We start from the raw sequence: 15,860 nt of genomic DNA, 5'->3' as shown, positions 1-15,860 counted from the left end.
AAATTTCCACCTTCAGTCTCCATGGGACTCTGGTCCCATGTCCCCAACTTTCTGTAGGACATTTTTATCTGGCTTACCATCTGGCAAAATGAAGCTCAACTTGTCTAAAGCCACACTCAGTTGTTCACTCAACAATTATTTGCTGACTGCTCACTATGGGTTGGGTGCTGTCTGAGGTACTGGGGAGACGGTAGCAAATAAAACCCTTCAATGCAGCTCCCACTGACAACAGGGCCCAACTCTCTAACCTGACACTCTAGGCCTTTCACAGTCTTGGACTAGCTTGCCTGTCCAACTTCCCGCTTCCCTTCCATAAGACATTCTTTTCCTCCAAACTGGGATGCTACTGCTCAAATTTTAGGCTTTCCCAACTCCAAATCCTTGCTTACAGTTACCTCTGAGGCACCGTCTCCCCACCTCTACCTACTGAAATTCTATCCACTCTTCAAGCTTACCTGCCGCCTCTTCCACAAGCTTTCTGTGATTCCTCACCCTAAAATAGTCAGCTCTTTCTTGAAATGTCCAGAGAATGGCTTTGGTACTGCCTCCACAACTTACACTGCATGCTGCCTGTTCCTTCTGAAATGATGATGATAATAATTATATTATCTTATATTATAATAATTATATTATTATACTATAATATATTATATTATAATAACTACCAAAAGCATATTTTGTGCCAGGTACATTGCTCAGTACTTTATATCTCTAAGCCTCATCATGTGTAAAGTGGGTACCATTATTCCCATTTTTACAGATGAGGAAACTGAGGCGAAATGATACCTAGTAACTTTCCTGAGGTCACACGCCTACCCTGCTGGACTTACAGCAACTTGGGCACAGCAATTCTACCCCATTTCATTTTTACAACCCTCACTGGGCCTAACACAATGGCTAGTACACAATGGGTGCTCAGTAAATATGGGCCGAATGAACGACTGCATAAAGAGTATGTTTTCAAAGTACTGACGTCTGTAAATATAAACACCACTCTGGTTTTCTGGCGAAAGTATATTTGAATTCATTATAAGCTCGTTTAAGTAAAATTTGGCATGCTTTCCAAAACGTTATGTTGACTTGAGCTTTTAAATTTTTTCTTGGTTAGAAAAAGCTTCCAAGCTATTGAAACCGGGTTTAAAAATAACATGGCAAAGGTCAGGTAGCAAAGACCTCACCCAGACCTTTTATAGAAATAAAAGCGCCTATGCAGTGCTTGGGAATTACTTTGTGAACCACTCCAAATCCATAGCTTGGCTGGTCTAATTTTCCAGTGACTTAGAGCTCAAGCTCTTTTTAATACCAGAAAGGACATGTTCCCTTTGAAATACCCCCGGGCAATCAACCTAAAGCATTTTTCAGTCCATCTCTGCGCTTACTGTTTGCCACTTGCAAAAATCATTGAGACATCTGACGCCCCAAGATGTTTTCCCAGAAACCAACCTAAATATAAGTGTGGGGCTTCAAATCTCCAATTGCTCTGCTATTGAAGGCAGCAATGTTATTATGCCACTGTGGCACCCACTGCGTTGGAAAGCCAAGACTTCTGATTGAGAAGCCCATTTTCATAAAACCACCAGCATTCCAAAATGTCCTGGTTTTAGAAGCAAAACAGACAGACACAAACTTCAGTTACTTAAGCGTCTAAAAATGCAGACTCAATGTTTTCCATTCCCCGTTACCTCCATGGCAGGAAACAGTGATTTAAAAACAAACAAAAGAGTCACTCAAATTATCTTCATCCTAGGACTGAGGTGAAGAAGTTGAAAAGTTCCATCATAAAAACCACGTGTGCTAGAGTCATCCTCCAACTGCAACAGGGAATAACTAGTACATGGAGGTGCCATCTAAACCAGCTGGCATGAGACCTCGTAATGGCCACCCCAAGGAGGTACATTGAGACCCAGCTATGCAAGATACCCGAAAAAGCTAAAGAAATAGCTTTTCAGATTAGCATCTTTAGATTTAAAGATGTCATCAGCTCATATAACTAATTGACTTTATTGAGAATAATCGTCTTCACATGCATGGTTTAGAGTATGGTTTATAAAGCACTTGATAAGCTTCTTGATAAAAATTTGTAGTAATCTCAACAGAGAGAGGTAAGTAAAGTAGCAGGATTATTTTAGAGATGATGAAATAGAGACCAAAATGACTCATCTATTGTCAGTCGAAGGCCCCATGGGGAAGAAAAAGAAGTTCCTAGAATCCCTGTCAAATTACTGAGTCCAAGTTCAATTACCTTTTAAACCACTTTAAATCACTCAGGGGCCCTGACGCTAGAAGGACCATAAACAAGGAGTAAGGTGAATTCAATCCATGAGCCACCCAGTTTTGAGGGTTTTTAATGGGACAGACGTGTGGCAATGGGAAGAACACACATTTCTGACACCAAGAAAGGGTTCATGTCCCAGCACTGCCTTCTAAGCTGAATGACCTCCAGCAAGTCAGGTTGACTCAGGATGTCCTGGCCCTTCTTATCTGCAAAATGGAAATCCTTCCAACGTCTGTCTCCATCAATGCACCTCTCCATTAGAGAGCTGTAATGCACAAATGCAGATAATATATGTGAAATTTTTGTAAAATCTAAAACAATTACTATTCCTATTAGAAGCTAGTTGATTTCTAACCACACAACCATTTATACTCCACAAGCGCTCACAGAGGATGGACCAAGTACCCAAACACTATGTTAGATCATGCTACAGACACAAAACACAGCTTCTGCCCTCAAAGAGCTTAATAGCTAGTGGGGAGACAATACAAAACCAAGTATAAAAAGTGCCTTAACAAAAGTATACAAAAGGTGTTATGGGAACATAAATAAGAAGTCATTACTAATCAAGGGACAATAAAAAGTCTTAAGTGACAGAACACAATTGAATGACATAATAACATGTATACAGAGATGACTTCAGTTGAAAGAAACCAAAGACAAACAAAACGTACAAATAAAACCAATCAGACCTGCTCTAAAAATGATGCTGCTTCTGGCATGAAGCTGTCAACCTACAGGAATGTCTCTAAAGGTCCCACCAAAGGCTGAGCTCAAAGTGAACTAACAAACAATTGCACAAATGGGAGGCACAAGTGCGGAGGGCTTCCTCACAAGCTGCCCAAGTCTATCCAATCCACAGAATCTATCCGACCCACAGAAACATCCCTGGCCAACAGAAGCATTTGCTGGGTGGCTGAGATGTCATGAGAAATGAATCCTTGCCTCACTTCCTGTTGACTTTAATTCCTTAGGTCACCGCAGCTGATTACCAGAAGGGAGAATACTCACCACTTTAACCGTCAAAGCAACAACCAGCTTATGGGTTAGCACATATTCACAAAACTGGTTCCTCTGGGCATTTAGGGTGAACGTACATGAGAAGTAGTTAACTGATTTTTTTTCTTTCCTGGCTACATTTGAACCCGCTAAAAAATGAGGCTGGGTCTTTGTTGAATGGCACCCAGAGAGTACCAGACCCATGATACGGTCTAAGCAGAAGGTGACTCACTTCTTATTTGAAAGGACAGACGTACCCAGTGGTGATGGGCTGCACCCACGACCCCTCCCTCCCTTTTGGACTCAATCTGTGACAATGACCTTGACCTTGGTTGGCTACCAAGCAGCCTCTCACCAATTCCATCAGGAAACAAGCAAGGCTGCCAAAAGCAGACAAAACATTGTCTTTGACCCTCAAAGATAAGGACAAGGCAAGGTAAAATAAGAGGACGAGTCTTTGTTATTTTACTATGTACTACATGAAGGCCAGAAAACTCTCTGCCTGTCATACAGGACAAAGGAAAAGTTTACAAAGTATGAAGAGGAAGAACAGTAAGAACTACATTTTCATCCACAAATCTGGGTTTAAATTTCTTTTATTGTGGACTATTATCATTGGTACTAAATGGATTTTTACAAAACAAGTCTGCAACGTGTAAACATTCTGAAGTTGAATTCTGGAGCTCTGATTGGTCTTATTTCTGTGACTGTTTTGATCTGACATTAGGATGATAGGCTTATGGTAGCTGGGACTCAAATAGTTGCCCAGCATCAGAGACAACTACTGTTATACTAAACCCTTCAAAAATGCCCTATAGAGGACTCCTTCAACGTGGATGGACATATGTTAAATGTGGAATGGTGTATTTAATGAAACGTTTAAAAACAAAATAGAGTTCTTACAACTCCTACACCAAGACCAAGATTTAAGAGTCATCACTGGGCTTCCCTGGTGGCGCAGTGGTTGAGAATCTGCCTGCCAATGCAGGGGACACGGGTTCGAGTCCTGGTCTGGGAGGATCCCACATGCCGCGGAGCAACTAAGCCCGTGAGCCACAACTACGGAGCTTGCGCGTCTGGAGCTTGTGCTCCGCAACGGGAGAGGCCGCGACAGTGAGAGGCCCGCGCACTGCGATGAAGAGAGGCCCCCGCTCGCCGCAACTGGAGAAAGCCCTCGCACAGAAACGAAGACCCAACACAGCCAAATGTAAATAAATAAATAAATTTATAAAAAAAAAAAAAAGTCATCACTAACATTTATTGAGCACTTCCTAAGGTCATTATGTGAAGCCCTTTATCTTCATTATGTTGTTAAATCCGAACAACAACCTTATCGGAGAGCTGCTATTATTATTACCACTTTACAGATAAGGAAATTGAGATTTAAAGAAATGCAGTACTTTGTCCAAGGTAATATGGCCAGTAAGTGAGTGGAAACAAACCTCTAAAATGCACATACTGTCCTGTATAACAATTAACAGCAAACTAATTACCCTGAGATAATACAGCTAGAATTTTACATACAAGGTGCTTTGAATTTTAATGTCAAACTTCAGCAACTTTAATATTTATTTTTTAAGTCTTTCTGTTTGTTAATCCCACAACTCAGAAAGTTAATTGCTAAATATCCAGGGAAATAGTTTATACTTAATTTACAAAAAAAAAAAAAAATCACCTCTGTACTATTTCTGTGTCATCGTAAATTCTCTAAGGGAATAGTGGATGATAGGTGTCTGAACAAACAGAATAAAAGGCTGTTCTCTAACTAAATAGCTAACCTCAATTCTCTCAGTGACCTTGGACATATTGCTTGGAATGTCTGCAAGGGTATAATAACTGTGACTCCATTTAGGCAAAACAAGTGCTTTTGCAAATGTTTACATAGTCCTAATTGCCCAAACCTCTTACTAATGTTTCCAGAAGACATCATTTTTCATTTAGCCAATAAATAGAAACACTTGTAAAAATGTTTGCTTAAAAAAAAAAAAAACCTGCAAATAAGTGTTTCTGTCAAAAGAATTAAAAGGAATATTTTCAAATTAGATGTGACTATAGATAATTCAAACATGCTTTGACTATTAAGGCATGTCCAAATAAACTGCCTCCTTCTAAAACCAACTTAACTTTTTTGGGGGACAGCGGGTGGATAGGGGACAAATATCAATGTATATGGGATTCAAGCAAAATAACAAAGTTGACCCACAATCTTCAGTCTTGTTTCTTAAGTGTACTAAAATATGATATGCCTAAGTTTTATATGACCACACTACAGTGAAAATATAAACATCATATCTAACCTCTCAGTGAAGGGTAATTACTTTTGGACCACAAGATCTGGAATTAGAAGGCCTGAACTGCCCATGCACTACTACTAGATGTGTGATTCCAGGCAAGTCATTTGAACCTGAATTCTAGTTATTTCAATGCAGGTCAAATAAGGATCCCTGTCCTACCTTCTCCAAAGGTTGTTTTGGAATGTAAATCAAATGACATAACGTAGTGCTTTGTGAACTCAAAGGCAGGGTACAGGATGCCAACAGGGGTCATCCGGGGTCATCCATATGGTACCAGGGAAAGGGTCACCACAGTCTCTTTGATCTCCTCCCATTATAAACCAACAAACTGGTGGAGAGAGTGGTGACAGCAATCAGTTTAGGAAGCTCTGAGATAAGGTTTTAATTAACTCAAGGGTTCCTCCTGCACTGTTCAGGCAAAATGAGTTGCTGCACATCGGGCTTTCTGGTAGTCTTAGAGTGGAAGGATTCAGTAGTGCAAGATTCAGGGTGATTCAAAAGGAATGTTTCTTCTCAAAGAAGAAAAAACAAATAAGTAAAATACTCCCTTGTCTCCCAAGTTCCTGTACAGGTAGGATACTCTGTCCCTCCTCCTTTCGTCTTCCAGGTTTCTTAAAGAAATTTTTTTTTTTATGTTTTCTGACTCCACTTCTCACCCATTCATTCCTCCCTGCAGAAGCACTGATTCTGCCCCAGGTGAAACTGCACAGGCAGAGGTCATCAACACTTTCCTTTTGGCTAAACCCAGGAGGTTTTTCACTCCACATCTGACTGACCTCTCAGCAGGATCTGACCTACTCAACACCCACTCTTTGCATTGCTCTCATGAAAGCACTGATGTAGTCTCTTCCAGTATTTCTCCTTTATCTCTGGATGTTCCTTCTGGTCCCCTGTATGAGCCCCCTTCCTATGCCCACATCATAATGTAGGTGTTCCTCCGTTTTCCCCATAACCCTCTTATTTAGTTCCTCTTCCACCTGGGTGATCTTCTCCATCCCCATGGCTTTGGCAGCAGTCCATGTGACAGATGAGAAACATTATTATCCTGAGCTCTAGACCCACACGCAGCTGCCTTTCAGACATCCTCTAACTCCTAACATGCACAAAACCAAACTCCTCATCTTACCCTCAGCCTGCCCCTCCTCCTGGCATTCTCCATATAGTGAAGGATTTCATCATCCTTGACCCTGCTGGCTCCCTCCCCCACAAATCACTCCAAATCAGCAAGTCATGCTAATTCTACCGCTACGAGATCTGCCAAATTTATCCATTGCTCTCCTTCTTTATGGCCTTAGTTCAGACCCCACCATCCAGTTTCCTCCCTTCAGTCTTTCCCTCCACCAATCCATTCACCACACTGCAGTCAGAGAGGGCTTTCTAAAATTAAAACCCTGTTATCTTCTGGATAAATCATATACTCCTTAACATTGCCTATAAGAGCTCAAGTCCACTTACTTTCCTGGGCTTACCTCTTAAATCTCCATCGTCTCTACCCCGCACCCCAAAACACACAGGCACACAACTTGGCTAACTCTCGTTCAGCCTTCAGGTCTTTGCTGAGGTATCACTTCTTCCCTGACCTCCCACGTCCATTTTGAACATCCCTCTTGTGTGTTCACATAGCACACTGATTTCCTCAATTATAATGCTTTTCACTCTGCGTAAAAATAGCCTGCTTAGTTGTGTGTCTCCCCCACTAGACTGTAACCTTCATGAAGGCAAGGATTGTGCCTGTTTTCTTCAAGATTGTATTGCTGGTTGCAAGTACAAGAGGTATGTGCCATGGCACAAAATAAGTGCTCAATTCTTACTTGTTTAATTAACAAACCAATGAATCTCTGAGGGTGGAAGAGAAGTTGTTCTGGAAAAGTTCATGGGAAAAGATCAATTAGCTAATTTCCTGGAGCATAAAAACTGCTGGTTACTTCTAACCTATAATATATGTTCCTTGTTCTATGAAAATCTACATTTATAATCACATCTATAGACTACAAGGTAAAATGGACATTTAGCAATTTCCCAGTTAGATAAATGTCCACAAGTAAACTGGATAATGCAGAACAGGGCAGCTGCAGTTTGTACTGAATTATAAATTGGTTACACTAATCACGGTAACTAGACAAATAAATCTCTCCCATAATCATAAATGTGGCATAAAATCGGGGAATCCAATTTAAAACACATAACTCAAATTGACAGTTAAAGAGTGTATGGGGCTTCCCTGGTGGCGCAGTGGTTGAGAATCTGCCTGCCAATGCAGGGGACACGGGTTCGAGCCTTGGGCTGGGAAGATCCCACATGCCGCGGAGCAGCTAGGCCCATGAGCCACAACTACTGAGCCTGCGCATCTGGAGCCTGTGCTCCGCAACAAGAGAGGCCGCGATAATGAGAGGCCTGCGCACCGCGATGAAGAGTGGCCCCCGCTCGCCGCAACTAGAGAAAGCCCTCGCACAGAAACGAAGACCCAACACAGACAAAAATAAATAAATAAATAAATAAATTTATTTAAAAAAAAAAAAAAGAGTGTATGAAAAACAACCAAATGTTAATGAAAATAGCATGCCTGACATCTCAATACAATGGCCTCTATATTTTGACTTTGGTTTTTGCTCATAATTCATGTTGCCATTAACATTAATTACCCTCATGGACCAAATAAACTTCATACCTTACTGTCAATATGAAGGTGAACTATGTGGGCTTGTTATTGCTGTCTGGTAATACCTACAGTAGCCAATGAAACAGAGCAAACACAATGCACGGAATTTACTACTGGTGGTTATTCTTACCACACTCTCACTCATTACTCAATTCTCTGCATTAGCTTGCACCAGAAACTCCAAGCTAGCATACAGTTCCACTACTTATGAACCATATATAAAATCCACCCTAAAAGAAAAAGGAAAAAGAAAAAAAGCAATTCCTTGCTAGATATCCCTCCACAGGGTTTCTTTTGAAGGGTTAACACTCCCCATGAAGAAAATCAGCATTTGGCTAACAGCCAGTGGAGCAATAGACACTTTCCATACTTTTCTACAGGTGCTGGAGGAGAGTGTAAAGTGAAAATAGAAAAGGGAGCTAGTAGGAAAAAAAGAAGGAGTAGCAGTGGTCTGGGGCTCCTGCAAACTGTCTAGAGATGGAGAATCCTAAAAATTCTGCCCAAATGGTCTAACCTTTTCAGGTTTCTATTAAAATCAGGTCTTCTGAAACCAGTAATTAAAGTAGTACCCCTCTACCTGCCTGTTTCTTAAATTTGTAAATGTATGATGTGACTTCAAGTATTATGGGAAGGCTGCACACATGATTAAACTGGAATAGAGTATATTAAGTATCTGATAACTATTCAATAAATATTAGCTTTGGATGTTTTTTAATGCAGATGTTACCGGCCTACATCCAGTTTGGTTTTCCTAGTAATAACGTGCAGAGGCCTTTTTCTTTTTCTTTTTGTTTTTTTGCTAATGGTCATATATCCATCACAGTTCTTTGTTTTCCACTTATATAATTAACCTGAGTCCATAGCCCAAAGCCTGAAATCCATCAATCTATGAGAAAACAAAGACAATGAAAGTTCAACCGTGAGCTTCCTTTTTCTATCATTTCAGTATGATATTCAGCCATCCTTCCACCGTAAAGCTTTCACTGATTAACCTTATCGAGAAATAAGTTACCCAACTTTATTTCAATCTTTCCAACCATATTGGTCATATCCTATCTTCTAGTCTTTCTTTAAAACATCACTTCCTGCCATATGTTAAGTTATTTATGGATTTTTAAATTCTCCATTATTTGACTGGACAATGTCTTAGATTCATTGTATTCTCCACAACATAGAGTTTTAACAGCTTTTAAAATAATGTTTATTGACTACTATGGTTATAAACAATTACTATATACTTATTGTTAAACATTTTGAAAATACAGAAAGTATAAAAGGGAAAATAAACAATGCCTATTCATCCTCCAATGAGAAAAAAGCACTGCCCCATTTTGGCCCTTTCAGTCCCTTTCCTTATGTAGGTAGATCTTTCTGTTTTTTTAAACATAGTTGAGAGTTGACTGCATATACAGTTCTCTAGCCTATCTCCCCCCATTTAGCAAAAATTGATAAATACCTTTCTACCCTGTTAAAACTCTTCATAAACATCCTTTTACAAATCTGTATAACACCATGTCTTTTGATGAGAGCATAATTTATTTAAACTGTTCCCCTCTTGTTGGGCATTTAGACTATTGCCAATATCTGACTTTTCTAACCAAAGCCATATTAAGCACTTGTGAACATTAACTTTTAAAATATTTCTCATAAGTTCCTTTGGACAGACTGCTAGGAGTGGAACTACTGGATCGAGGAGTGGACACATTTAGTGAGACTTTTCGTACATTCAGCCAATGAGTTTTTCAGAAAGGTTTAACATCTGCGCACCCCTCACAGCATCTGAGAGTGTCTGCTCCACTACACACTACCTGATGTGGAGAATTAGAATTTTTAAAAACCTATGTAAATTTGAGAGCTGGAAAAATGGTCCCTTGCTGTTGTTTCAATTTCATTTCTTTGATTAATGGAAAGAGAATGCATTTTCATATGACTATTAGCCATTTAGTTTTCTCTTGTATGGGTAGTCTGTTCCTGTCTTATTAGTTTTCTTTTGCCGCGTAACAAATTCCCACAAGCTTAGTACCTTAAAACAACACCCATTTCTTCACAATTCTGAAAGTCAGAGTTTGGGTGGGGTTGGCTGGGTTCTCTGCTCAGGCTCTCTTTCACAAGGCTGAAATCAAGGCATTGGCTACGCTGCCTTTACCAGAACTAAAGGTTCTGGTAAAGAATCCAGTTCTGAGCTCATTCAGTTTGTTGGCCCTTGGTTTGAGGTTCCAGTTTCCACACTGGGTCATGCTCAGCAATTCTAGGGCTCCCGCATTTCTCAAGGCTGTCCCCATTCCTTCTCAAGTGTCACCTCCATCTTCGAAACAGCAACAGCATGTTTAGTCCTTCTCAGGCTTCAGATCTCTCTGATTTCCCCAGCCAGAGAATGCTCTCCTCTTTTACAGGCCCCTTTGATTAGATTTGGCCCACCAGCTAATTTCCCCATTTTAAATTCAACTGTGCCATATAAAGAAACATGATCAAGGGAGTGATATTGCATCATATTTACAGGTTCCGGGGATTAGGGTATGCAATCTTGGTGGAGGGGCATTTTCAGAACTGTGCCTGCCATAGGGTATTAGATGTTGTTTCTTATCATTTGTTTGTGCTCTTTATGATGTCTTAATTTCATGACTTTACCAAATAAGTGAATCTTACTGATGACCGCCAGAAGTTGCATTTTCACAATGGCAAAGACAACTAAGGATGGGGCTGCTGCGTGCTAATAAAGATTCTGAACACACTCGGTCCTCCGTACCCTTGGGTTCCACATCCGCAAATTTAACCAACCACAGACTGAAAATATTTGGGGGAAAAAAACTCCAGAAAGCTCCAAAAAGCAAAACTTGAATTTTGCTGGGCACTGGGCAACTATTTACATATCATTTACATTGAATTTACAATTCTTTACATAGAATTTACATTATATGAGGTATTATAAGTAATCTAGAGATGATTTAAATTATACCAGAGGATGTGCGTAGCAGAGGTTATATGCAAGCACTACGCCATTTTATAAGGGACTTGAGCATTCTTGAATTTTGGTATCTGTGGGGGGTCTTGGAACAAATTCCCCTTGTATACCAAGGGATGATAGTATATGACTTTGCTAACATTGGTATTTTAAAAAGATTTAATTGTGGGGAAAAGTACAATATATAAAATTTACTATCTTAACTATTTTTAAGTGTACAGTTCCGAACTATTAAGTACATTCACATTGTTGTGCGACTAATCTCTAGAACGCTTCATCTTGCAAAATGGAAACTCTATACCCATTTAACAACTCTCCATTTCGCCCCTCCCCCAGCTCCTGGCAACCACCATTTTACTTTCAACATTGGTATATCTTTATTTTATGTATTTATTAACAAACATGTATATCGCAATTACTCCATGCGCTGTTCTAAGAACTTTAAAAATATTAACTCATTTAATCGTCATAACAACCCTATGAAATCAGTACTGCTATTATTTCCATACTACAGATTAAGAAATATAGCAAATAAACTGCCCAAGGTTACACAATAGGAAGTGACCAAGCAGGAATTCAAACCCAGAATGGCGTTATAGTTCTTGCTATGAACCATTACATTGTGAAAATACTCACTGAAAGACAAACTCATCAGGCATTAATATTATTTCCTTGATGTGCATGACTTTAAAACACTTTTCTATGAGCAACTTAATCTAATATTCTAGTAACTAAAAGTTAGACTATGTGACCAAGGTGACACATGCCTACTGACCTTTTAGCCCAATTTTGGTTAAGGCATTTGTTTTTGAAGTTAATGAAACAAAAATTGCCTTATATCTTAAGGTGCGCCAATTATAATTTACGTGTGGTATTTTATAATAAAGTATCTTATGAATGAATACAAATCACAATTCACTATGACTACTGAAATTATAATATTAAAGGAAAAAATCCCAGGTATTTCTCTTTTCCAAGAAGAAAAAAACTTCCAAATGAGTCTACAAGAGCATAGCTCAATCTCAGTTTAACCTAGTAAATTCAAATCTGTCCTGCTTTGCAAGCTATAACTCTAGACCAGTCTCAATTTGTCATTCATTTGTATATCTCAGTAGTAACATTTTATTTGAGGAGTGGGTCTGAAATGTCCTTATCTCGATCTTTTAGCTTAGTAATCCTTTCATGGAAGACCAAATCATGCTTGCCATCAGTCACATAGTGTCATTTACTGTATATTAAAAATGAACAAGGTCAACAGAAGGAACAATCGTTGTAGTCTGAAAGCCCCAGTTAGATGGGAGTTAAAAGCTCTGCTGAGGCTTGGTTTCTAGGACCCAGGAGGGGCGGCGGGGTACTAAAAACAACACTCAGAACAGGATCAGCTATTTCAACTGTTTTCTACTTATATACCTGATTCATAAAAATAAACAGACAACGCATCATACAGTCTCCCCTCACCTATTATCCACTGCACTGTTGTGCAGTTTCCAGGATGAAATAGAAACCAAAGCATGGAAGAAACAGCAAAATCACCGCTACCCCAGGGAGCTTCTCGGATACTCACAATGCTGTCATCCCCACACCCTTCCCGCAGTGGCCAGTCGGGCAGCACAGAAGCAGGCAGATGCTCACCTGGCCGCCGGCTACTTCTCCCCCTTCACCTGCGGGGCCTGCAGCCTTCTTCTGGCTGGGGTTCGGCTTTGGCAGCCAGCTCTCCTCACGGTCACGGCCCGTTCGGCCACCGACCATCCCGGCCCGGCTCTCTGTTTACAAGCGCTTCTTGCGGTCCCACACTTAAATGCTTCCTCCCAGCAGCCCGGGAAGCGAGACTCGGACACACAAGGTTCCAGGCCGCAAGGACTCGTCTTTCCTGCCTTAGGGACCCAGCGCCACTCAGGGCCTGACCGCACCCTCCTGGCCTCCTTATCTCTTTGTTTTCTTACGCACAGTTTTCATCACACACTTTTTGAAAACAATGGTATGTGCCGCAGAGTCTCCTCACTGCTCCTCCCAACGCACAGATGGATGTTTGCAATTGGAAAATTTCACTTGAAACATGCCAGGGACCAGACTTGTTATTTAGGAGCTCCCTTGGCTAAGAGAATTAGAGAGAGAAGTTCTTTCTGAAAATAGAACTATTAGAACCTAGAGATTGCTTCACATTTCAGGTTTGGAGCTGCGACGAAAATCAATTTTCACTCCCCTTTCATGTTGTAGCCAGCAGGTTGAAAGAGGATGGTTTTGAGAGGAGGTCTTAACCCACATTCGGATTCCCAGCAAAACAGAACGTGTGTGTGTGTGTGTATGTGCACTGGTGGGCAACCTGAGTGCTCCTTTGTGAGACACTCCAACCCACCCCACAGTGACTTTGGCCACGTTGCAAGAGGATAGGGTGGTCTTGATCTCGGAGAGACAGCAGTGAATGGTCCTGAAGAGAGATCCTAGTTCCCTGCCCAGGAATTGAACCTGGGTAGCCTGGATGAAAACCAGGAATCCTAGCCAATAGATGGGGGGGGGGGGGGGGCTGCGTGCAACTTTTTGCTAAGATGGATCCCACCGCAGAAACCTGTGGGTGTATGTCCACACTTATTATGGGGTGGCGCCCCCTCCCTTTTTGACCCTCAAGGAGCCTTTCTGCACATGCGCAGACAGGGAAGTTTTCCTTGACCTCAGGAGTGGTCGTCTTATCTCTTTACTTTAGCAGAGCTCAGCTTCTGCCACTAGCTTTGGCCTTGGAGTGAGAACAAAGCTTCAATTTTACTCCACTTGACAAACACCAGCTGTCCAGCCCAAGGGCCCATCTATCTCCTACCTCAGTCTGGCTGGAAGACCTTCCTTGAAGTCTCCTGCTTTATTCTCCATCATAGCACACTTAGCCATTTTCTCAATTTATAATTACACATTTTAAAAATTTACCTGTTTTATTGGCTTCTCCACTCCCACTCCAGCCTCACCTATAAACTCCCTGAGGGCAGAAACTAGTTTGGTTTCACTCACCACCACATAATAGGCACAAAGCATAGTGTGTAATGTATATATGTTTGAATGAATGAATGAAGAAATGGACACACACAAAAAAATTGTCAAAGGAGGCCAGAGAAACAGCATGATAAGATTCGAAAAATCTAATTCCTGCACTCCCTTAAAGATTAATAAGAGAATCTTTAACCATTGAATTATTTAAAATATCTCTTTTGGTTGATGTTTAGAGTTTAAATGTTTGTTTGAAAACTTATACTGCAATTCGAGATACATCTCTTGTTCCTTAAACATGCAGTGTTCTCTTTTGCCTCAGGACTTTTGACACTGGGTTTCCTCTGATGAGAGCTGTCACCCCTGCCCCATCCCTTTAGCCTGGCCAACTTCTTGCTTTTTAAGACGCAAGTGGCATCACACCTCTCCTGGAAATCTCTGACAGAGAAACCTGATCCTTTAAACATACCCAGAGGAACTCACATGTTCCTCTATAAATGCACTCATCACACTGTACCAAATTCATCTATATACTCATTAGTCTTCCCAGGCCACTGAGTCTCAAACTTCAGCATGTAACAGAATCTTCTAGAATAGTGCTTCTCAAACTTTAACGTGTGGGGATCCTGTTAAAATGCAGATCATGATTCAAGAGGTCTATGGTGGGGCCTTTGCACCTCCAGTGAACTCCCAGGTGATGCCACATTTTGAGTGTCAAGGCTCTTGAATGCTTGTTAAAAATGCAAATTCTTGGGTCGGGCACCCAGTCTTGGGGGTGGGGCAGCCCGGGAGTGGGGGGGAAATTGCCAATTATAGGTGAAATTGACGTCAGGTTGGCTCATGGGTTACCAGGGAAACCAGCAGAGGGGCACGCCCCTCGCCACCCCTCGGATCAGAACAATCACCAGCTGGGGCCTGGGGCAAGTGCACGGGAAGGTCAGTCGTGTGAGTAGGGTGTAGATGCAGCAGGCACTGGTCGAGCAGAGGGGATACAGAGAGCAAGAGGACAGCCATCTTGAGTGGCCCAACCAGACACCCGTAGATTCTCATTCTGGAGGTCTACAAAAAGTCCTGAATTCTGTTATTTTAGCAAGTGCCTCAAAGTGCTCCTTATTGGACTATTCTTTGAGAAAAACTATACCAGTCTATGAAGTTGGAGGGCAGGGCCAATGCTTTGTGATTTTTTTCCCACCATGCATTAAGCACAGGGTCTGGCACATCAAATGCCTTAAAAAGCCACATTTACAGAATGACTAGATTTACTCATTATCACTAAGATATCACTAAGATATCACATAGATCCTCAGTGCGATCCCAGAAAAGAGATGAAAAGTCAAAGGCTGAGAATGATCTCAGCTGGGCAGTTGCTGGCTCTCAGGCCTCCATTTGGTCAGCAGGGGTCATTTTGCTCCTCTGAATTTAAATATTTAAATTCACGTCTGTATTCAAAAGCCCCAGCTGCTTTTTTTTTTTTTTAATAGACTTTATTTTGTAGAGAATGAGCAGAGAAGTACAGAGTTCCCAGATACCTGCTGCCCCCAAACACGCACAACCTCTCCCACTATCAACATCTTGCACTACGGTGATACATTTGTTACAGCTGATGACCCTACCTTGACATGTCATTATTACCCCACATCCATAGGGCCACCTATGTATACCTTCTAGACCTTGCAGTTATACTGCCAATTAAATCCC

At 41.1% G+C, this 15,860-nt stretch overlaps 1 protein-coding gene across 12 annotated transcripts in view; it reads right to left on the bottom strand.

The window, feature by feature from the left end:
• Window positions 1-13,675, bottom strand: part of PLEKHM3 (pleckstrin homology domain containing M3) — a 190,999-nt gene extending 177,324 nt beyond the window's left edge. For 8 of the 12 annotated variants that reach the window (XM_082396356.1, XM_082396363.1, XM_082396367.1 and 5 more), the window contains exon 1: window positions 12,822-13,673. The gene's annotated coding sequence lies outside the window, so the exon portion shown is untranslated. Of the gene's footprint in view, window positions 1-455; window positions 580-12,753 lie in introns of all 12 variants that reach the window. The other 4 variants (XM_082396360.1, XM_082396364.1, XM_082396362.1 and 1 more) reach the window with 4 other exon arrangements.
• Between the last annotated feature and the right edge of the window lie 2,185 nt (window positions 13,676-15,860).

The sequence above is a fragment of the Balaenoptera borealis genome (assembly GCF_965194805.1).
Source record: "Balaenoptera borealis genome assembly, chromosome: 6".
Lineage (NCBI taxonomy): Eukaryota > Metazoa > Chordata > Mammalia > Artiodactyla > Balaenopteridae > Balaenoptera > Balaenoptera borealis.
Note: the sequence above shows the minus strand (reverse complement) of the source record. Positions and strands in the feature narration are given on the sequence as shown.